The 23,785-nt window shown below is 33.2% G+C and overlaps 1 protein-coding gene across 1 annotated transcript in view; it reads left to right on the top strand.

Annotated features, from left to right (window-relative positions):
• The first annotated feature begins 452 nt into the window (after positions 1-452).
• The window catches only part of LOC119640717 (probable serine/threonine-protein kinase clkA), a 167,254-nt gene continuing 143,921 nt past the window's right edge, over positions 453-23,785 (top strand). Inside the window, exon 1 of the mRNA XM_038038917.1 lies at positions 453-604. The gene's annotated coding sequence lies outside the window, so the exon portion shown is untranslated. The remainder of the gene's footprint in view (positions 605-23,785) is intronic.

The following is a 23,785-nucleotide window of genomic DNA, read 5'->3' as shown; positions in this document are numbered from 1 at the left end:
TGCTCTCTCTCTCTCTCACTCTCTCGCTTGCTCTCACTTTCTCTAGTTTTTCGTTGTTGTCCACGGAGGATACAGGACTTTTCGAAATTGTACTCCTGCTCTTGTGTGGAGCATACATAACACAAAACATGTTTACCACTAACTTCAATGAAGTAAATGCTTCTTAGTTAGTCGATTGAAAACGTTCAAAACTGAATATACAAAAGCTATATGCTTTTATTGTGTACGTGTGTGTGTGCGTAATTGTAAGAAAACGTAACAAGAAGTTGTGATTACATATTAAAATCGAAAATATTTTGACAAAATCTCGTCGCTTTTTTGAAATAAAATTTATCTTCAAACACTTGTGTTATGTAAAAGATCAAACAAAAGTTCAAAACATACGTGTCCGGGAAATATTCATTTTATTTAAGACAAATTTTCTTCTTCTTCTTCTTTGTTTTTTTTTTTTTTTTTTTTTTTTTTTTTGATTGAAAGTGAAGTTGAACGTATGTGAAAGTACGGTTGACTGCAGAGCTCTTGTTAATTTGGCACAGTTTTCTCTAAGGTTCAGCGAATAAAAAGTTTTTGAAACTTTTTCTCCTCTTTTTTGCTTATTGCTCGGGTATGTTATGCACACAGATATTAATTTTTAATGAAAACTCGTTCACTCATTCATTTGCGATTCTTGAGGGCTTTAACATTCATGTGTATGTGTTATCATAAAACTGAATTTCATTTCAAATGGTCCTCTGTACGTGCTTCTGTGAGCGTATGTGTATATGTAAGCATTTCCCAGTTTGAACGTAAAGAATAGCATACGATTGCGGTATGGCATTTGTATGCAATATTACTATTACAACCGGTGCTGGTGGTGGCTCTATGCGATGCTAAACTATTTACCATTTGTAACCCAATTTTATATAATGTGTCTGTGCTTTACATTTTCGCATACACACACGTGCGACCAGACAAACTTACGGGTGTAAGTATCACACAGTTTATGGCAAATGAAATACAATGAATTTGTGGAATAAAGTGACAACACATATACATATGCATATATGCACACGTGCATATATATATATATATATATATATATATTATACTCGATGCTCTTAGTTTATTGCGTCATCTATTCGCTAAAGTGCTCCGATAACAAATGCTGAGAAAAAGTGTTTGCTTTAAGCGTTCTTAGCGTTTTTCGTATCTATTTTTCAATTATTTATTTCACTTTTTATGTTTCATTATTGTTTTGCTGATTATGTTATTGTTGAGCATGTTGAGTAAATAGCATAAAAAATTCTAAGCGTTTCGCAGTAAGTACTACATAGTATATTTATTTATTTATATATGTAAGACTTGTTCCAACAGCAAAACGTGACACATTTATTTACAAACCAGACTTCTTCCCGCTATCAAATTATTTCTCATTTAGGGCACTTTAGACAACAATGTTGCCCCAATGTAGCACACATATAAATATATACATTGAACCTTTATATCTTTAATTAACCCAAGACGCTAAATAGCATATCTGCCGCCCATCTATCATTTCATCCATTTTTCCTTCCTACTATTAAAATTCGTACTTGTTACCTACTTTCTTGGTTAAATTTGATCTTTAACTTTCCCCTCAAGACAAAAAAAAGGCGGTAAATTTAACAAGTATTTAAAAAATTTTAATCCCAATAATTGAGATATGCAAACGCTAAATATATTAGCACTAAACGAGTTGTATTAACATATTCGTGTTTCCATTCGTGTTATTTATACAAATTCACTTTCAGATTCCAATTGTAATGGTACTCATGTATGGAAATCGTAATTATAATCGTAATTGTAATCATGTTCATGTTCGTGTTCATGCCCATATTCATATTCATATTCATAGCCACATTCATATTCGTATTCATAACCATATTCAAATTTCTATTCATATTCATATTAGCATTTACATAAATATTCATATATAATTTGTGTTTAAATTTATATTCATATTCATGTTCATATTCATACTCATATAAATATCCATATCTATACTCATATTTACATTCAATTCATTTTCTTATTCATATTTATGTTCTCTTATATTAGAATTCTTATGCATATTCACATTTATATTATGTTCATATTCATATTTACATTCATACTCAAGTTCATATTCGATGTGAATGAAGCGAATGAATGAAACTAATATAATTTGTACTATTATTGGGTGAACAAATCACTTTCTAACACAAATAAAGGCTTCACTGTCCTTTATTTCATTTACCGCTAAAGTGCCTCGTATCCTTGTTAGTGTAGAACACTGAGTTTGTCTGCCAGTCTGCCGTTGGTTGCTACTTGGCTTTCGTAATCAAGTTCAAAATGGGCGTGATTCACACGCGCAATACAATATTGATCTAAACTTATAGAAATGTTCACTTAACACTCAAATGAGAAGAGGATTTGTTGTCCACCTACAAAGTTTACCACTTATGAGAGCTATTGAATTCAGCCTGTTAAGCAAATAGTTCGTAGACGGGCCTTAAGTTTCACTTTGAGAAGAATTTTAACCTGTCCACTCATAAGCTAACAATTAGTAAAATATTGGATGGATCGGGGTGGAGGGTATCAAAAGTTTTTTTCTGCCTATAAAGTCGAATGCACTTTCCCACCTTCTTTTTAGTTTAATTAAAATCCTTCTGCATTTGATGACCGTTACATATGAGCAATAAATCACCAGATGACTGGACTCTGAATAACTTATCTATGTTTTAAACAAGTGTTACATTCATATGCATATGATATTCTAATTAAAATGACGTTTTTTAAATATTCTCAACGAAGTTAAAGTAAAACTACGTAAATATTATTTTATTACATTTGTATGTGAAACAGAATTTTTATTATAGTTGTGTCAGTGGCTTTCAAAAATTTGCAGATTAAATTTGAATAAACAAGAAGAAGAAAAAGAAATCTAATGATAATAGTAACAGTAGGTGACGAGATAGAAAAGAATGTTAGGACAGGCAGTTGAAAGTATTAAGCATTAGAAAAAGTTATACTTGCACTGGTCAGGTATGGAAATCTAGAATGAAACCTAAAAACTTGGTTCTTTAACAGGACTAAGGCCTATTTTTTTCTTGCTTCTTTCTCTTTGTAATTTTTGCAACTGCGTTAGAAACTCAATTAGGCCAATGCTTACGAAAACTTCAATAATTCCAATTTGCTTCTGACTAAAGCAGAAAGTTTCTTACCCTAGATTAGAAGTAAATATAATGACCTATTGGTCTTACATTAACTACGGCTGGCGTTTAAAAAAAGATTCTATACGTTTATCAGGCAATCACAGAAAGTGAGGTTATAGTGAATTCTAAATTCTTTTAAACTTTGACTTTATAAACTTTGTGAGGAATCAAAGAAAGATTCACTTCTATTGTAATATACGCAAAATAAAGTTGTTGTACAAGCTTAGTATCGTATAAAATTAACCTTTCTTCTTATAAAATCTAATTGTAACCGCATCACGAAGTTTTTTGAGATGAAACGAGAAGTTAACACAAGCTTTGTTAATAAAATATCAAAGAAAATTGTAGAAAATGGTTGTTTTAACAAAGTAATGGAATTCAAAACGATCTAAACATATAAACAACTGTCCTCGCAAACCTTGAAAAACAAAAAAGAGAAAAAGTTAGAAGAAAGCTTAACTTAAAGATAAATAAACTTTGGTTTACTTGTGTGCGTGTATCTTTATATGTGTAAGTATATATGCATCTGCATACACATATTTGCAAATATTTGTCTTTCCAAAACTACAAAATAAATATACAGCTCAGTAAGAAAATTACTGCAATTACTTTTGTTCTTTTTCGTTTACGTTTCTTTTTTTTTTGTTTGCTTTTTTTTTCTTTAAGTTTTATTTTTAAAGAAAAGTTCCACAAGTAGAGCATAAACCATTTGCTTCCAGTATAAAGCGCAAATAGTTGAAAATTACAACAAATATAAAGAACAGTTTACATATATGTGTACTATTAGCTGTAAGCAAAAGTTGTTTTTCCCTTATTTTTATATTTCTGCCAGAATATAATTTATACTGCATAATAACTTTTATTAAAACATTTTTCGAAGCAGACCGAATTAAATTTCAATTAAAATAATTTCAAGCCTTTAAAACTTTTTTCTTTTATGCTTAAAAATATTTCGTTACGTCCATACTACTACTACCTGTGTATACATGCGGTTATGGGTCTCAGCCCATTAAGTTTATTTCTTTTTTCTGGTTTTTTATTTTCTGCGTATGGCTTATGAGTTGTGTTTTATTTTCATAATACATGCAAATATTTTCATTACTGCATATGCGGGCATCCAACTAACGGCAATGGCGACATTAATTACATCCTAACATATATATATATATATATATATATATATATTATTCTCTTTTTACACGATAGATACGTTCCCAGAAAATTCGTGTAAAAGAATATGTGTAACAAAAATTATTGAGTATATAAAAATATGGTAGATTGGTTTCAGACCTAAAAAAGCAACTCAAGAGTACGCTAAAAAATATTAAAAAGTTCTCGTTAGAGGTATTAAGAATTTATTTCGTACTTATACATTACAATTTATTAAATATATTATAAAGAATAAATTATGCTTTGAAAAACCAAAGTAAATGGCCTAAAAGATACATTACGTCTATACTCTATTTATAATTCCGCTAGATATATGCGTATAATCGACATTGAACTGAATTGTGAAAAATATAGTGCGAAGTTACAATGCCTATTTGTGAGGGGTGAGAATGAAAATATTTTGGAAAGATTACGAAAGAAAGAAATCTTTAAAAAAATTCATTAAAAAAAGTCCCAAAATAGAATATTGAAAATCGTGTTAAAACAAAACAATTCGTGTAAAAAAAATTATCTTTTCTTTCTATGTTGTGTTAAATCAAATTTCGCGTAAATAAAGCTCGTGTAAAAAATTACATATATTTCGCATTCAATTGTTACATAAAGTAGAGTAAACTGTCGCATAATGCAGTTAGACAGTTTGTTCTTGTTTGCAATCGCATTTTAGATAAAACATTCTGTTACGAATTTTATCCGAAACTCTTGGGCTATGAACAAGAATTCTTCTTTCTTTGGAATTCAAGTTTTTTAGGTATATAGTATTAATCATGAAATTTTGATAATTATGGTTTTAATGCTCAGTTTATTTACAAATAGATAACTCTTAGGATTTATTCTTTATCAGCGCTGAAGACTTTCTTATACAACTTTCATTCTTTTTCCTCTTTTTATTGTCCCAAATTTATCAGCTGATGGAAATGGTAGCCTTACGTACTACTTATTTCGGGTACAAATGGTAACATTTTGTGGTGCCAACGTTCGTTCAAACATTAATTGATCCAATAAGAATTTTTGCCTAAAAAGGCAGGTATAACGTTGGTCACAGGTCTGCAAAGTTTATCACAACAGACGGCAATTCGTTTCTCTTCGATTTTTCAAGTTTCGTGTTGTCAGCCGAAAAAAAGATGTGTAAAATAATCCTTCGGGGGCACAAAAACGGTTGCTTTATTTTGTACAAATTTACTTCTTATATAGCCTTTAATTTTGACGTCTTCTGTGATTAACAGCTTAGAATATAAAGTTTGAGTTTCTTGCAATCTGGCTCAACCATAATAACTACAACGACTATGTATATGTATATATGTACATATGTATACATATTTACGTACGTACGTGAATATAGTTAAAACGAACTTAGGTAAACATGCGACTAATAGTACGGTAATATTTCCCTCTACCCGGTCCTCCTCCACAAGGTGGTGAACACATCCGTACATATAGAAGACGCTCTCGGAGATGCTGATCATAAACGACAATTAAAAATACCAATAGTATCAGTGGTTATGATTTCAATGATTTATGTCTCTAAACAAGGTTCGAGTTTTTAATCGAAAGGACCTGTACGAAGACTCACACCTTGTCTTATCATATATATAGTAAAAGAAAATAAATGAAACTATAAAAACGGGCGCTTTAAACTGCACCTACGCAACGCAGAAAGATTAATAAATGTATGAACAGAAAGAATTCAAAGAAAATTGTAGGTAAAGAGCAAGCGAAGAAGAACCGAGGAAAGGATACGGAGTGTAGTTCAGGAGCGCTATCGCAAAAAACAAGTGCAAATTTTTGAAACATATAATATTTATACATTACGTCACTGAAGAGTAAAAGATCGATTGTAGTAGTTTTGTTGTTTTTTAAGCAATGCCGGGTGTACATACACCATATATGTAAACAAGTTAGTTATTCATGCATGCAAGGATTATTGATGCGCGACTGCAATGCTATTACGCTGTCGGTTTAGTATAGAAACTTAGTTATTAGGTATTAAGTATGTATATATATGTACAGTTTAGATGCTTGATAGGCCCAAAAATACGTCTGCAAGTTGTGAAAAACTGGAAAAGATGTTAAGTTGAAACGTTTAAAATATCGTTGACGTACGACTTTCAGCAATTACCAATGAAAGGAAATCTAGGCTTTATTTTCATTAGTGTAGAAGACCTTTCATTAAGAGTTATTGTCCTTAATCCTGCGCGATTTATTCGCTACCTATATCTAATCCAAAACGTCAACATAACTGTAACGACCATTTATTGAAGTTATCTGTGGCCTAAGCCAAAACTCGAATCGTGTTCAAATAAGGATTGCTTAGCTTAAGAATTAAAGTTCATTCGTTGCCTTTCCTCTAAATAGAATTGTCAAAATTGTCAAAATTGTCTATTGGCGCATCATACCGTTGCATCTATCTACTCTGGATGTACAGCTACAATAGCAAGAAAAAAAGAATAAAAAAATTTCTGGGTTTCTGTTAAGTTTTACATCTATTAAAAGAAGAAGATTTCCTTTCAAAAAATGTTTTTCTTAAAAGGAGCAAAATATTCTTTATACAGGATAGGTCCTGAAGCAGCGTGGAAAGAGATAAGGAGTGGCCACAGCCTATTCGAGAAGAGAATAGTCCACAGGAATTTAACTCTTATAGCTGGAGTTAGTGTAGGAGGACTTCATATCTCTATATTAGGTGGGAGGGAAAGTTCTGTCGTATTTTATATAGGCAGGTAATTTTTCTTGTAAATAAAAAAAACATTTGGCTAGTTCGTCATTCGGATTTCTTTTTCATTTTTTTAACTGCTGTATAATATAAACGGAGTCTTTTTTTACCGTTGAAAATTTACTTGTGATATTTAAAGAGAAAAACATGTCAGTAGATAAAGTGCATTTATGACGCTGCATTTTGTATAAATTCCAAAAAGTAAGCAACGCATCGGTTGCATGTGAAAATTTATGTGCGGTATTCGAAAAAGGTGTTGCAAATGTTCGCACTTGTCAGATGGTTTAGCAATTTTCGTTCCGAGGATCTAAGCTTCCAAGAAGGTGATCGATAATGATGTTTTGCGATCCATGTTGGAAAACAATCCACATTTAATAAGTTGAGAAATGGTAGAAGAGTTAGGGATTCATCACATAATTGTTGGGGATCACATTAAATCTCTTGGGTTTCTGTTAAAGCAAAGTACATGAATAAAATACGACAGAACATTCCCTCCAACCTATTATTTGCTTAACGCTATTTTTATGCCACCTATCATCTCAACGGGTTTGTGTTTTCAAGCTCAAAAATATTGCATAAGGAATGTTACATATTGGTTTTTAATTATTCAATGCAGCAAATATTAGTTCTATTGTTTTTTTCTAGGACTCGCCCACTTTGCGATTTCTACATGTGGAAATAGGTAGACTATTTTTACATTGGCGAGAAAATATTTCGGGGCGCCACAGTCGCCAAAATAGTGACAGAAATTTGAATTTTGGCACAAGCATTCCATAATCGATTAGAAATGTGTTTTAAAAATGGGCGTGATCTGGTGACATCTGCGCCCACAAAGAATAGAAAACTAAAACAACTTCGAAAAAGACATACAATTTTGCCAAATTTTCATCCATAAATTTATTATAAAATTTATTTGTTACACTTAAACTGTCAAAATAGTATAATTGATATTCATAACATAAATGATAATTTATTTGGAATTTGGTTAATATTTGATTTTATCAAAAATAGAAACCAATTCCTTACTATTCTTGTTTTTACCTTATTTTCTCTTTTCCCTTCCAATAGTAAGCCCAACAGTGGTGCGTGTGACACAAAGTTCTAATGGAGCAATCAAGATGACATTGTCTCTTTTTCCACCACATAAAATATGTAATTAATTTTATGACAACTTATACAATTTTACTCTCGACTGTACACATTAACAATATAACCACAAACGGCGCCGTTTGTATTATTTCTTTGCCACCATAGCTCAGGTTAAAACAAATTGTTAAATAATTCGCACATAAATTTATTATAGAACAGTAATACATAACTGTTCTGCACATTTTGCTAGCGATCTTGCACAATAGTCTTGTAACGGTTTTGAGGTTATGCCTTTGAGGTTTGCCTTTATACTCTGATGATTTAGACATTTTTTAATTAAAATGTAATTTGAAAAGAAATGTCATTATCAAATTGCGAAACGGTAAACTTTTACTTTAACCAATGAAACTATAGCACGAAAAGCGTATTCTTTTGCCTTAGGTCTAAAATCGAATAATTCAGGCCCAACAGTTTGTCCTCTTGCCATTTGTAATATTCTTAAATTGACAGCAGAAAGGATTTACTTACTGCACTTGTATACCTGATCAAATTGGTCGCCTGCTCCTAAGAAAATCTACTGGGTTGATTAAACAAAAAAAATACAAAAAAAAAAAAAACAAAAAAGAAAATAAAAATGAACAAAATAGGAGTTCCTTAATCGGTATAAGCATGTCGGTCAGTACTTCTTTCATATGATATTAGTCCTCGGAAACAGATCATCATAGAAATGTAAAATTTAAAACGCAACAGATAAGTCTTGGCAATGGTCATAATACGCAATATAAGTTAAGCTGAAAATTCTCTAAAAAAACAAATCTTTAAAAATAACTAAAACCGAACAACAAAAATTTGAAAAACCCCCAACAACATGAATGTTTAAAAATTATTTATAAGAATGTGTGTCGACTCAATTTTTCTACATCTTTTCATCTGTCTGTGTAACATGAGTGTTTGATAAAATTACGATATTTAACAGATTTAACGTTCTATCTCTAACTCTCAGATAAACGGCGCGAAATGCTCTTCAAAAAGTTTATGTATTTTCAATCAATGCTGGGATGCTCATAATCGTAAAAATTTGAATAAAATGAAAAAGTTTTAAGTACACATTTTGTGCGTCCTCAGGTGCAAGTCTTAGAACGATTTGAACCTACGACCATTGAGTTGTTAGTCGAGATCCTTTGTCTTCTCGGCCTCTCAGGCGAAAGATTAACACTTGTTGTAATATATGAAACACAGAGTGAACGTTTGCGCTTACTTACTAGCTTACCACCTCGTAATGCTAATCTTAGTTCTTATAAAATGTAATTTTAACCGCTGCATTGAAAACTTGGTCGCACTTCATTGTTGAAGTCTTTGCCTCAGACCTTTGCCTTTGCCTTTGTACATAGATTATGTATATGGATTTTCGATTAAAAATTTTTATTTCATAAATAAATCAAAAAACTTGACAAAAACAAAATGAATAATTTAAGACAAAATAAAATAATAAATAATTATGCAATAACCTACAATGGTCATTTAAATGTTTAATGTGTGTGAATTTGAGCACACAACTATAAGAGGATAAAACCAAACCATAAATTAAAAATACTAAGTAAAAAAACTAATATTTGCTATAGCTCAGTCAATTAAAGTCAATTTAAAAAGCATTACAATATTTCAATTCATAGCTGGCACGCCCACACTCGTTGAAATTTTATATAAATTTTATCAATTTTCTTCAGCCGCTAAATATCGCTTTCCTTTCATAGGCGAAAGAAACAATTTAAAATACCATAACAGTCCACGCCCATAATTGCCAAAAACAACTTTTAAAAGATGGACTTGCTTAGCTACAAGTTCGTAGCTAGTAACCATACCTTTAAAAAATTCGTTACATCGATGATGTCGATCGCAGCCACTAGCGGTAGTGTGCACATAGATTTGGTTCAAGGCAAAGAAATCCTTTTTTTATTCCTATGAACTCGTACTCGTGCATGAAAAACATTTACTCAAATAATTTAATAAATTTTTTCGTATGTAGTAGTCATGCATAATACTTTCTTCCTGAGCAGTAAAAAGATACCGTAACAAGGATTCTTTGACTTTTTCTACGTTCCAACTTCCTGTGTGAATATTATTTAAATTTTTAATTAACAAAATTTTAACAAAACAACAAAAGTAAAGCATTTATTGTTTTTTTTCTTTTTTCTTTTTTTTTTTACTTGCTTTTTATTGCCAAAGCAACACACGTTGTAAAGCAATCAAGCATAACTAAATAATGCTGTTAATATAGTGCGTATGAGAAGAGGAAGAAAAGCAAGTTTTTCTTTACCATCTCAGCTACTAAAGCACATATATTTACAACATTAAAAATTATGTCACCACCGGTGTTCTTTGCAAAAATTATTTACACACTCAACATACATCTCTCGTTGCACACTATGGTGTATATTGAAGTTTATTACATACTTGCATACAAGTAAGTAAGCACAATAAAATGCAAAAAAAAAAAAAAAAAAAAATGAAAAAAAAAGAAATAGAAAGGAAATACTAGGAGGAGACACTGTTCAACCTAAAGGCGAATTTTTTATACCTACCATCTATGCATAAATAAAGTGTAGAATTTTGCATTAATTGTAAAAATATTAATCGATAAACACAGAGTGTACGATGAAGCTGAAAAGATGTTAATGGAAATATTTTTGCAAACATTTCCCATTTTCAGGATTTCGACGTATTCGAAAGCTTTGTTTCGCAAACGAAGAACAAAAATGCGAGAAGGTGAACCTGTGTAGTAATAGTATTCCCTTGACTACACCTGAAGACAAGTTGAAAATTTTTAAATCTTATAAAGTCTTCGATGCGTATTCGTATGAGTTACAAATAGTTTAATTCAATTAATATATTCTTACGCCTTAGGGAACAAGTACAAAAGAAAGAGAGGAGAAGAAAAACCGACAAGTAGAAGATAAATGCTTTTTTATGCCACGTTGACTATAAATGTCTCTTTGTGTGCGTGTGGTACCCTTTCGCACAAGCTGTGCCCGTCATTATTGCCCACATTAACCGCACCGTATCCCCTTATCCTAAGATCCAGTCAACATGCATAGATGTACAAGAAAAAAAAAAAAAACGAAGGAAAATATAAATGAAAAAAGAAATTGTAACACATACATACATCTACCTATATTATATTGTATATACATGCCATATATTCATGCCACATACACATACCCATACATATGCGATCATAAAGCGTACTTATACCTCAAAGATATACGTACGTAGAAGAACACATGAAATAAGTACGTGCGTGCCAGCATAGAAGAGAAAGCAAAAAATTAATGTGTGTGCATTGAGTTATTGACTTTTTGCGGCTGCCTGACTATATTAAAAGTTTCTTTACACGTTTTCCTTACATTCTCTCTTCTCATATAATAATGTTTGTGTGTGTGATATATAAGTATATATATATATAAATGTTCCCGACACACAAACACCATATAAGAAGTCTTAGTTAGTTGCATGCAAACAATGTCAAAAGGAGTACTCGCAACAAAAATCCTTTTTGCTATTCTTTTATTGATTTCGTGCATTGCTTTCGTTTTAAGAAATTTTTAGAAAACATATATGTTTGCCTACGCTTTGAATTGGATTTCTAATGAATTTTCCAGTTTGTTTTTTCCTTCTTTTTGTTCTAATTAAATGGGAAAACGTAGTATTAAAGAAGTTTTCATTTCATTCTTGTCACGTCTAACTGCTTGTGTCCCTAATGCAAGTTTAATAGCGATCTCTGAAATATGGAAAATGATGTATCTTTAAGCAAAACAAATACGAAATTACTATTATTAAATAAGTAACTAGAAGCGCAATCTACAACTATGAAAAGCCATACAATTTACGAAAACGTACCGCGTCGCCAAGTAATTAACAAGCGTACGACACAATAAGTCAGCATACCTGGGTTCAATCTTCGATAGATCCCAAACTGTAATTACGATTGATATGTCGTAGCTGTAGTGAATGTACCCATTTCTTAACCTACGACGACGACCAAGCCTTTTCTCCCTAGCTCTGGTAATCACTGGGTTTAGGCGAGTATATGCGATAGCCTCCCAGTGGCGTACGATATAATAATAAGAAATTTCTTATGGATCCACTTTATCAGCTATATTCAAGCCACCAAACTTCCTGCTGACATTAATCTACGTGCAATTTTCTAGCTTAGCTATACTTGATGAAAATTAAGGACAGCATCTATAGTCAGAATTTAACAGCATCCGTTTAAATACCTCTGGTCGATAATAATTCTGTTTGTATTAAACAGCTGAAGTACCTTTACACTTCATTGCTTCACCACGCCCTTTTTATTGGACCTTTTATAAACTCTTACGATTGATGGGTATAAATTCTGAACGGAAAAGATTCGATAAAACCAAATCAACAGCTGATTTTTCTGTTTTATAAAGAACAATGTAAAGGTAATGCCAAAGCTGCCTTGTTCAAAGTTCGGGGATAGGTTTAATACCAACTACCCCTATTAGTTTTTTCGTTCCAATCCGATTGCGATAAAAAATTATTACATCACATATATAATTTATCGAACAAGAAAGGATAAAGTTCGTCGTGCATTGTCTTTAGTAAACTTGGCCGGTGAGACATATGTTTGTAAAACATATTCTCAAACCGTCTCAGATGCATATAATGCATCACAAATATCACGATAACAACTGTGCGAACTATTCAAATGTGCCTTATTTTAAACAATCTACGAACTTCAACGACATACATATATGCCATCCACCAACATAGAATGGAGTTGAACTACAATTGCATCTATATTTGCGATGCAAAGAAAATGCAACTCTGAGCTGATTTAATTCTATCAGTGTCTACCAACTTATCCGTCTGTCTCTAAACTGTCGGAATGAGATTTATATCATATTTTAACGAGTTGGGCCCCAGATTTCAGAATAGACAGAGAATATAAAGGATTTTGCATTCTTGGCTTTTACGCGAAGGCGCATCACAATGAAAAACAAGTCGTTGGATGGCGCACGTTTGCCAGTGGAGAGGAAACACCAATGCATTACAAAAACGATTCTCACAAAATCGTGTTAACAAAACTTGACAAGAAACTCGCATTGGATACACAGTTCAAAAATAGCTACACTTTTATGAAACTTCCCGAACTTAACCAGCCAGCAGAAAAACCGGAGTTTAAGCAGGACTTAGTCCGGACAGATAGTCCTGCGACTGTTCAATCCCGATTGCTAGCCATACTACAATGCAGAGCATTTGCTTTATGTCGCTACAGAGTGCGTTTCTATGGCAATAAGAGCACCAGTGTGTTTGCTGGCCACATTTATGGGGAAACCTTTCGTTTTCAGGCGCTACGGGGATAATGCAACCGAGCCGTATCTCCTGTTAAAATCAAGCATATGTAAGCATAATCAATACTTTGAAATTTTGGTTAACTATAAACATAGCGTCTGTTCGCTTACATTAGATACCGATGAGATGACATGAAAGTTCATTGGTTTAAGAATTATTATTATCTTTACTTTATTTGAATTAAATTAAATTTTATTATTCTGTAGTTTTAACATTTTTCCTCTTTATAACATTTTATTTCATTTTGCTAAAAATTGGGACAAGAGACAAAGAGTTCGATGATGGAATGTTCGTATTTTAATTATTACAAATTTTTTTCATCTAATTACAAGACACGTGACGCTTTAGGCAATATATGCATGCATATTACCGTCGTGGCTGGCTGGTTCAATCGGTCAGTTTAATAAATAAAGAACATATCATCCACAGTAAATGTTTTACATTAAAATATACCAGATATGCAGGTAACTTCCTGCCCATTTCTTTTCATGAAAACAACCGCTCATTGTAAAGAAAAACGGTAACTAATTAATTGAGTCAAAATATTGTCCGTCATTATCTACACATTTTTCCATTTTTCTGACAGAATATGAAGTGTTTGCTTAAAGGGACTTTTCGTGTTTTTTTTTTCTTTGAGGAAGCCTGTTCCTTTCCATCGTTGAAGAGGTGTACCAGTTGTGCAGTCTTGCATCAATTTTGTACCACCAAAGAGTGTTACTCAGCGCTTTTTGTCGAGATACTTTGCGAATTGCAGACATTTTTGGATATGGTTGGAAAATCAGCCTATTTTCAAAGAGGCTCGCCCTTATAAGGAAAGATATTTGTGTATATAAAAAGTCGTGAAAATACTTCATAAGGTTTGAACACAACATACATACATGGACCGACAAACAGACAAACCTAAAGGGATTTAAGTAATTATTCTGAATCAATGAGTACGTACATCCGCATAAACTTAACATACCCTGTACCATTGGGTATCGAAACATATAAGTATATATAATATAGGGCTACGATTTTCCTTATCTTTGCTACAGAGAATTCCTAGTTATGTCACAAAAGTTGATATTTAAGTTCCAATTTACGATAACGATGGAGCAAATTAGTTAACATCAAGATTTCGCTGAGCCTTTTTTTGTCATGACAAATTCTATGGGCGAAATGCCCTATAACGTTCACAAGTAATACTATCTGACTTTTCTGACTGAGATTTAACGACAAATCTCTTTTAAGTCAGACACTTGTGCGCTCGCATGAGTGCAACTGCACTATTACTACTATAAAAATGTACCTTTTTCATATATCCACATCCACATATTTATATCTATTTCTTTATCCATATCTATATACATATCAATATTTATATCTACATCTGCATACCCGTATCAATGTCTTTTTCACTTTGTTTGTTCGACATAGTGGCAGCACACTGCTAACTAGCGCCCCTACATTGTGGTAAACATTCACCCTGGAACCGCTTCCACATTACCTCGAGATGACATGTCGCGCATAACACTGGCTCATTTGTTCCATCTATCCTTGCCCATCAGCATAATCGCTATCAGGCTACATAGCGTAATTTTTACATGCAGAGGTCTGGAAAGCACGTTCCGTAAGTACACCCAGAAGCGGGCAAAGGAGAACACTGTGCTATGTGCTTCGCTCGCAGGTTGAAACGGTAGAAATAATTCGAGACATTTCCACAACTAGTCAAAGCTTGCTTTAGGAAAAATCTATAAACGTGTCTTCATTCTTAAATTCTCTCTAAATGCTTAAATTCTCTATGATAATTGCATCTACTACTAGGCGACCTGATTCATATCTCTTAATAAATGTGACTACATTCGCAACTGTTTAAAATTTTAAATTTCTAACTAAATTGAGAATTTTATATGCGAAGTTCTCCTATCTCGAAACCATTCATTGCAATCAGTTTATCAAAGCAATTTAGCTAACATCATATAAAGGAGTATACTATCTATCTGTCTATCTATCACTCGTACAGCCTATAAAGAGAAGTTGATTTTAAATCCAAAAAAAAAAAAAAAAAAAAAAAAAAAGTGATATTTGTTCAAGTTCACTGACTTTAATTCCATACTACAAACGATAGATATTGTTTTTGTATACGTTCGCGTGTGATTAGGAAAAGCGCACAAAACAAAACCACACTTAAAGCTTTTGCTGAATGCCAAGCGAAAGCACCGAATAGCATATGCTTTCAATTTCTGCGGTTCTCTCTTTTTTTTTTTTGTATATCTGCCGCAATAGAGGCATGATGATCGGTATACATTTAAATCGTCATTTAATTTTTTGCAATCAGTAGCATTGTAGGGGCATTCATTATAAACCGCCTATGCCGCTGTCTGTTTATGCGTCTGCTATGCCTCTTTATCTGATGCTTGAACTTCCAACCTTTCGCTCAAATTGCAACTTTTAAAAAGATAAAAACTCTTTATTTGCCCATAATTAACCTTTGTAGTATAAATTTCAATACGGTCGGGCTCAATTTCCACTCCTTCTTCCAACTGCATTGATAGATATCGGTTGCGTGAGCAACAACGAAGGGAAGACAAGACGCGCAAGAAATAAATTGTGTTTCGAAATTGCTGTCAGTTCACTGTCAGTTCACTGTCAGTTCACTGTTTTTATTAAAATGTAACTGCAACTCCAGCATTGATTGCTTGACATAATTGAAAGGGTTTGTTTAGCATAAATTGTAGTCTTAAACTTTATCGCAAATGATGGGTGTCCGAAATTCGTCTTTAGTTTCGCTATTCGCTTTTTTCATTTCGAATAAAACTGAAATATAATGAAAAAAACTTAGGTAACGAAGGTAAAATTATTTTTTTTTTTGTTTCCTTTTTATTGCATAAGCAATCCTTTTGTTCCCGACTGATACAAACTGAAGCAGAAGGACCATTCTGCCCATTTAAAAGTTTGTAATGAGATTGCCGTTGCTTTTGCTGTTGTTGTTTTGCTTGTCAAGGTAAATACATTCCGTTTGCCGATGTGTACAACGAAATCGACTAATTGCTGCAACGTTGTGCACTTCCAATTATGTACACAGGATGGGTGGTATATTTTCAAAAACTATTTGCTTTTGGTTAGTTATAACAACATGTGTCCCTACCTGTGGTACCGGTTAGCACAGCATGAAGGCATTCGGAAAGCAATCGAACAAAGCAATCTTTTATCACACAAAACATTGTCGTCATATACAAAAGCCTAACGAAAACTGCTTTCCTTTAAAAAGGATCGTTTTACTTCATTAAGTGTCGATATTGCCTGTTTTGTTAATAAAATCAAGTTTCCGTGTTTTATTGTTCGCTGTGCTAGCTCTGGTGAGGTGGAAAGCGTTCGTAATCGTCTACTCGTTACATATATAATGAAACAATCTTTACGGAAATGTTGCCGACACGTAAGAAAGTTAAATGAATTTCGGATAATATCTTGGACACTGCAGGACACTTGACTGTTTCAGTGAAATGCTTACATATGTATATACTTAGAATTTCTCCTTTTCAATGTGGGCGTTAAGGGCACATTTTATAAAAATTTCTTTTTCTACATTTTGCTAGTGCTCCACTAAGTCACTGGACGTCCAATCTGAGCGTCATTTAGCATTCGATTAGTCTATCCGACGCTGTCATTGAAGCATACTTTCAAGCGCTATGATTTGTTTGTGCTTTTTGCAATGGAAGGATTAGTTTAATGAAACGCAGACTTAAGCAGGCATTGAATGTGTGCGAAATACTAAGAGAGGCTCGATAACTGGCACTTGATTTGTTTTTTTTTTTTTTAGCTTCAGAATCTGTCAAAACAAAATGGGAAATTTTAATACGTCTTGGAGAATTCACGAACTCTTTTTATCGCAGCGTAGATTTTATAAGGGTTCCCCAACGGGTATCTCTGCGTGCTAAGTGCAACAAATAACAAAGACTTTGCCTTTTGTTATAAAAAAAGAAAAAAGAATAAATATAAGCAATATTTCATAAAAAATAAATCGAATTAAACGCAAAAATAAACTAAAGATCAAACTTAATTGGTTTCATTTTAGTGACCCAAGAATTAATCGACCCACGTAAGATCTTTTTTTTATCGTTTCTTTAAATTAATTTTCTTGGCAAAGGATTTTTGCCTTTGATTTAGGAAAAATTGTGTCAACAACTTCCCATTATTTAAAGAACTCCTACGCATTTGTCAACAATCAAAGTTACATACATTTTCTCTTAATGCAAAATTTTGCTACGACTTTAATAATCATACGCTCAGTGCACCACATACAGTATTAAGTTTTACAGAAATCAGACAAAAAATTCATCTTCCTCTTTTTCTGCTTAATGTTTAACGTAGAGCAAGCGTCTAGGTATTTATTTATGTTAACTATTATACCGCTAATAATAACATAGATTTGATATTATGTTCACAACACCTTGGGATGTGCGAGTACACAAAATTGTTTGTTTCATTCATTAGTATATTTTTGTTATTGCATAACTATTATGACATCATTTCGACGTAATGCGTTATACAGGCATACATACAACTTACATAACACCTGCTTAGACGTTAGATGATTGTTGTTGGTTTTGTTTTTGTTATTGTTGCCGTCATCATTGTCTACGTAGTTGTCTAAGCGTCACCATGTTCACGACGAAACTAACATAAATTCTAATTTAATGTGTTATTGTTGTTGTTATTACTAAATCATGTCACCCGTCTAAGAACAGGTAAAACTGAAGAGTCCGTCGTTTAAAAGCGCTTTATTTCTTTTGTCTTTGCGTCTTGTTTTCTTAACAATGAAAGTGTGATTGTATCGCTCAGTCAGTCAGTCAGGCAGTCAGCCAGTCAGTCACTCATTTCCATTTGAATTGTTTGTTTGTTAGTTTCGTATTTTTTAAGTACACGCAAAGATAAAGCGGTTATGTAAAGAGACAGATTTCCTTCCATTTTTCTGTATGTGTGTTGTTTAGATTTTTCCTGAACACAGAACGCACGACGAAAGAAACCGTAATAAGAAGAAGGTAAAAAAAATTTTAAAGCCAACAATTTTTCGACTGAGAGTTTTTCATTTTATTTAAACTTTTTTACGTTTTACTTACTCCTACTTTAAACATCATGTTAACAGTTTGGAGATAAAGTATTGAGAGAATTTTTGTAATTTTTATGTTACGTTCATCTTTTGGATAAAATTGAATTTTCTATACGTACATAGTCAGCATTAATATCCAGCACATTTTTTAATTTTTCAAGAGCTTTCATAATTTTATCTTTATGGAAATTGTAGAGTAAAATGGCGGATGCTCGAATCTGATTAGTGTCAACGGATACATTATATTAAATCTAATCAAGCGACAAATATATCGCAATACATTTTCCTGCGAACCTACATTAACCAAAAGTTGTATTAGTAAGTTGTGCAGGGGCCACATTCCGCTTTCAATTGCCTACGGTGTACGAGTATCCGCATAAGACTACACAAAATGCATATTTTGAAAAGGCGCTATCTGAGTACAAACTAAAGTAAAAAAAAAAAAAAACATGAACGCAAACAGAATTTCATTCTAAATCAAACCTTTTCAAAAGAGGGGACATTTAAGCGAAAATACAACGCACAGGAATTCATTGTAATACTACCGGATCGCAGAAAATACAAACGTCCCGAAATTAAACAGAGAAACAACATTCAACGTCTGCCACTTAACGTAAAACGTAATCTGCACTATTCAGGCGACAGTTTCACATATCATAGAAAGCATTCATTACTCTTAACTTTAGATTAGCTTACATCATAGTGGGCGCTATTACAACTAGAAGCTTCACCTAATTGATATAGGAGTCTTTTCTGATACGCGCTAACTTCTCCATACGAATATCTAAGAACTGTGCTCTCAGTGGAAATATGAAGAATATTTACTTGCTTTTCTCATAAATTCAGTTGTTCTAATTAGTGAGCCGAGGATTGTCATACCAATTAATTGTGACTCGTCAACAAGAACAACTACGCGTGTGGTGCGTTTTTGCCGTTAAAATGCGACAGTGTAAATGCGAGTGCGTTAAATGCGAAAGTGTTAGACGGCACAGGGTTATGTGAACTTTAACACTTTCAATAACATTTTTATATCATCCGTCCGTTCACCTGGTGCTTGTTATTCTGAACGACATAGACTTGAAACTGACATGTTTCCCTCTGCGTGTAAGCCGATGACAAAACCGAATCTGCAAATGAAGTTTGCAAAGTTTAAGTTAGAAAATTTAAAAACTGAAGAAGTGATTCATGTCTTTATCGCTGCTCGCATATTTCCTGAACATATTCCTCGAAAAAGTAAAATTTGTATACACCAGTTAAACGTAAGCGTGCTCGACAGATTCGTACTTTAAACATTTGTTTGCGATTTTAAATTTTTTTTCAAAGTGGCGGTTCTTTTCGCGCCCAAAACAGAATACAAGATAAGAGCCTCTATTGACAGACATATAGACATCCTCATCTACTTCCTAAGGCAAAGATATAAGCAAAAAAATAATAATTTTGCATAAAGTTAGTAAGTATAAGCAGTAGTACAGAAAAGAAAACACAATCGCACTGAAAATAATCCGTAAGCATAACGAACCACGTAACGTTTGGAGAGGCAACAAATGAAAGAGACAAGCAAGGGCTAAAGGAGCACAGGAAACGATACAAAAGAAAACATAAGAGTCAAGAAAATAAAGCCTGATACTTAAAAGGATCAACTGAACCTCAGCGAAAACACTCAACAGTCTCAGCATAGCAACTTTCTAGTAACGAAGCATGAGATAATTTAAAGTTTCAAGTTATCATTACAAACATCGCGATTTAAGAATGAAGATATCATTGGATATCAACGTTTGCACAATACTACCATAGTTGCCTTGCAATCATTCATTTCTGTTCATTTGTAGTTGCTTACTACAAGTTCACTTTAAAGACGAGTTTTCGGTACATGAATATGGGCACAATAGTGGGTTCATTTTTTTGACTGCATACCGTAACTACATAGCAAACAAATATAAATAAATTACTTGTTCTTCGAAATAATTTTCATGAGTACCGATACAATTTTCATATGGTGAGACCAATTTCCTTAATACTTTTTCAGAACGGATCGGATAACAGGGATAAGTAAGTTGTGTTGCGTAGGCATCTCCCAGTCTCTCTTTGAAAAATGTTCACGCAGTTCCATGTCAAACGTTGGTAGTTTTCTCTTTACATTTTTCTTTCAACAGAGTAGATGGCCACCACCTTTAATCTTTAGAGCATGTGTGGAAAACTTTTTTCATCAATTGGCCCAATTTTTATTCACATCTCCCGGCGGGGGGCCAGAAGAAGTCGAGTGGATTAACAAATTTTTAAATTATATCACTTAAAAACTGAAACTCTTTCGTTACAGATCGGACATACAGCTTTATCTTTTATATTTGTAAATAAATAGCTCAAGGTCTTATTATTACCACAATTGCGAAGTAATGCATCAATTTTACTTCCTTTTCCAGCCCACTTGCGGTTTGTCTGCGTGCGAGAAATATGAATTATTTGAAATTTTAAATATAGCCGGCCGGGCTCGCTGAAGTCGCTTGCTGCACGAAGACCGCGAGCCTGAGCTTGCCTATACCTGTTTTAAAGCCTTTCTAAAGGAATATTTCAAACTAGTGGCCGCTGCGATTGCCTACTAAGAAAAACAGATTTCGTACACATTCAGCAGTCACCTATGTCGTACGAGATCTTAAAATGTTATAAACAGTCAACTATGCATTTGCTACTTTGTGGCAGGACACAAAAAGTTCACTTTGTTTCTCGTTGTAAAAAATCATTAAGTAATAAAAAAACAATTAATTTCTTTAACAAATTAGGAAACGATAGAAAATCACTGATATTTGAGATAGTTGACATGAATAAAACGACGACTTGAGGTTCTTCTTTATAGGTGATGACTAACTACCTCTAGCACTAAGACGGCTCGATTCATCCAACCAAAAATTAATTTGTTTTAATTTGCGCATTTGCAGCTCTCTTTTTGTAAAGATAGTTCGGCGTTAGGTTTCATTGAGAGGTAGCCCAAAGAGCTTAAGGGCTCTTACACCATAAAAGGTCTATGCATGTGTTGAGTAGGTCGCCTTCGTATACACGTTACGCAGATTCAATTGAATCCGTTCAAAAGCAATTCTTGCTTTTTATCCTTAGAAATTTATGTTGGGACCCCTTTGTCTTTCTGCCTCCTTATGAAAATAGATTGCTGCTTAATTAAGTTAATAAAGAGTACCATCGATTCGCCCATATTGCTTGGTGAGATAAATTTTAATCTCCCTAATCGCTTTTTTAGGAACCTTCCCTTCATTAAGTTTAGTCAATGTAAATACAATTACGATCCGTTCAAAATCGTTTGCAGAAACTTAAATGACATATACGACTTAATTTGAATGTTGGCCTCTTTGAATTCTGTCAAAACAACTATCTTCAATACGCGCGATGTCGTGTTTAAACCAACTTGCAATTTCAACATCCGAGTATGATTCGAAAATTAACTGGTTATCGGCTGCCAAGCTTTTCCATCCTTACAATCACTTAAGCTTTCACTCGCAACTTGGATCTGTACCGTTGTGGGTATGCCTCTGTACTAGATGAGTACATGCTTTTTTCTCGTTCCTTCCCAGTTATTTATACATTAATTTTTCTTTTCTTACTTCTCTTTTTGTTTACTTTGTATTTGTTTTTAATAATACTTAGTATGAGGTTTACTTCTAAGAATCAATTGAGTTGAGTTTCATTTGTAAATAAATAAACAAAAAGTAAATAAACAGAGATAGCGAGGTATCAATAAATAGGCCGCGTCTTCACCCTATCATTAATGAGTATACGTGCGAATGATGGAAAAGCCGATATCGTGTATACAAATTGCAGGGGTAAACACCCAGCATCCAGCATTTTTAACCTTACAAAGCTTGTTGTACAAATATTATACGCACCAGCTACGATAAAGCGCATTAGATGAGTGAAAAAAATTAAAGAAAAGTTGAAATGAAACAAATGCAAAAACGCATCGAAGCTACGCTAAATTGAACGTTTATTATGAAAGCAAAGGGCACGATAAGGAGTCTATGCGGCCAGGACAATTCTTATTTTGAGACGACCAATTTTTTAGATGCCGTTATAAAAACAGAGTCACTGCTCGAATGGACAATAGGTTGTTGGTTGCAATCCATATTTGTTAAAAGGACAAATGCGTTGCCCTAAAACATTCGGTAACGTTTGCCGTATGGGACCGAACTTTATGATGCACAAAACCAAGACATTTAGCATATTGTGACCATTTTTTAGACTATTACTGAAGTCGTTAGTGCTTTCGTTTCGTCGGCAATTCATAGAAAACTGCACCCAACGACCCAACACCCATTTTGAGATCTTTGTGCAAATATTCCACGACATTAAGGGCATGCATACTCTTCGTTGTGATTGCTTATGCTTGGACTATCGCATTCATTTTTCATTTTCATTCATATTCTACCATTCAGTGTGAATATCTCGCGAACTAAGCAGAAAAACGTACACTTCTTTTGTTTTCACAGAGGACGAGCTAGGAAAAGCTCCAAAAATGAAATGTAGCGTAAAGTTTAAAGACAGTGCAGTAAGATATAGAACTTTTTTAGGAGTTTAAAAAATGTGATATAAAGTCTTCCAAAGACTTTAATCAAATTCAACTCACACATAGTAGTTGTTAGGATGCGTTATAAGCACTACCACTTTAGCATCTTTATGAAAACAATTTCCATATCTTTCTATATCGTTTTGTCGTTATTTTCGACGGATGTCTTTTATGCAACGCAGCTGATGTAAATAATTTTCTTAGAAATTTTGTTTTCTAAACTAACGACTTCTACTCAATTATTCTGCGTTCAACGTCAATTTGAAATTTTCTTTCAAAACAATTTTCAACCAAATCAAATCATGCTAATTTTTCTATTCTCTACACTTCCTCCTCTCTGTCACTTTTCAACTTTCAAGGGGATGGGATTTTGAAATACCGAACAGAAGCAAGCAAACTTTGTCGATATCATAGGAAAACTTTGATTTGGTTACACAATCAGCCATGAATTATAAATATTTTGAGACTTCTATAGAACATTATCGACGCACCAATAATCATTATCAGTATATCTGTAAACGGAAGAAAGAGAAGACAACGAAGACGAGGAGGAGGACGAGGACGAGGAC

The sequence above is a fragment of the Glossina fuscipes genome, unplaced genomic scaffold (genome assembly GCF_014805625.2).
Source record: "Glossina fuscipes isolate IAEA_lab_2018 unplaced genomic scaffold, Yale_Gfus_2 127, whole genome shotgun sequence".
In the NCBI taxonomy this organism is placed as follows: Eukaryota; Metazoa; Arthropoda; class Insecta; order Diptera; family Glossinidae; genus Glossina; species Glossina fuscipes.
This window is presented reverse-complemented; position numbering and strand designations above follow the sequence as displayed.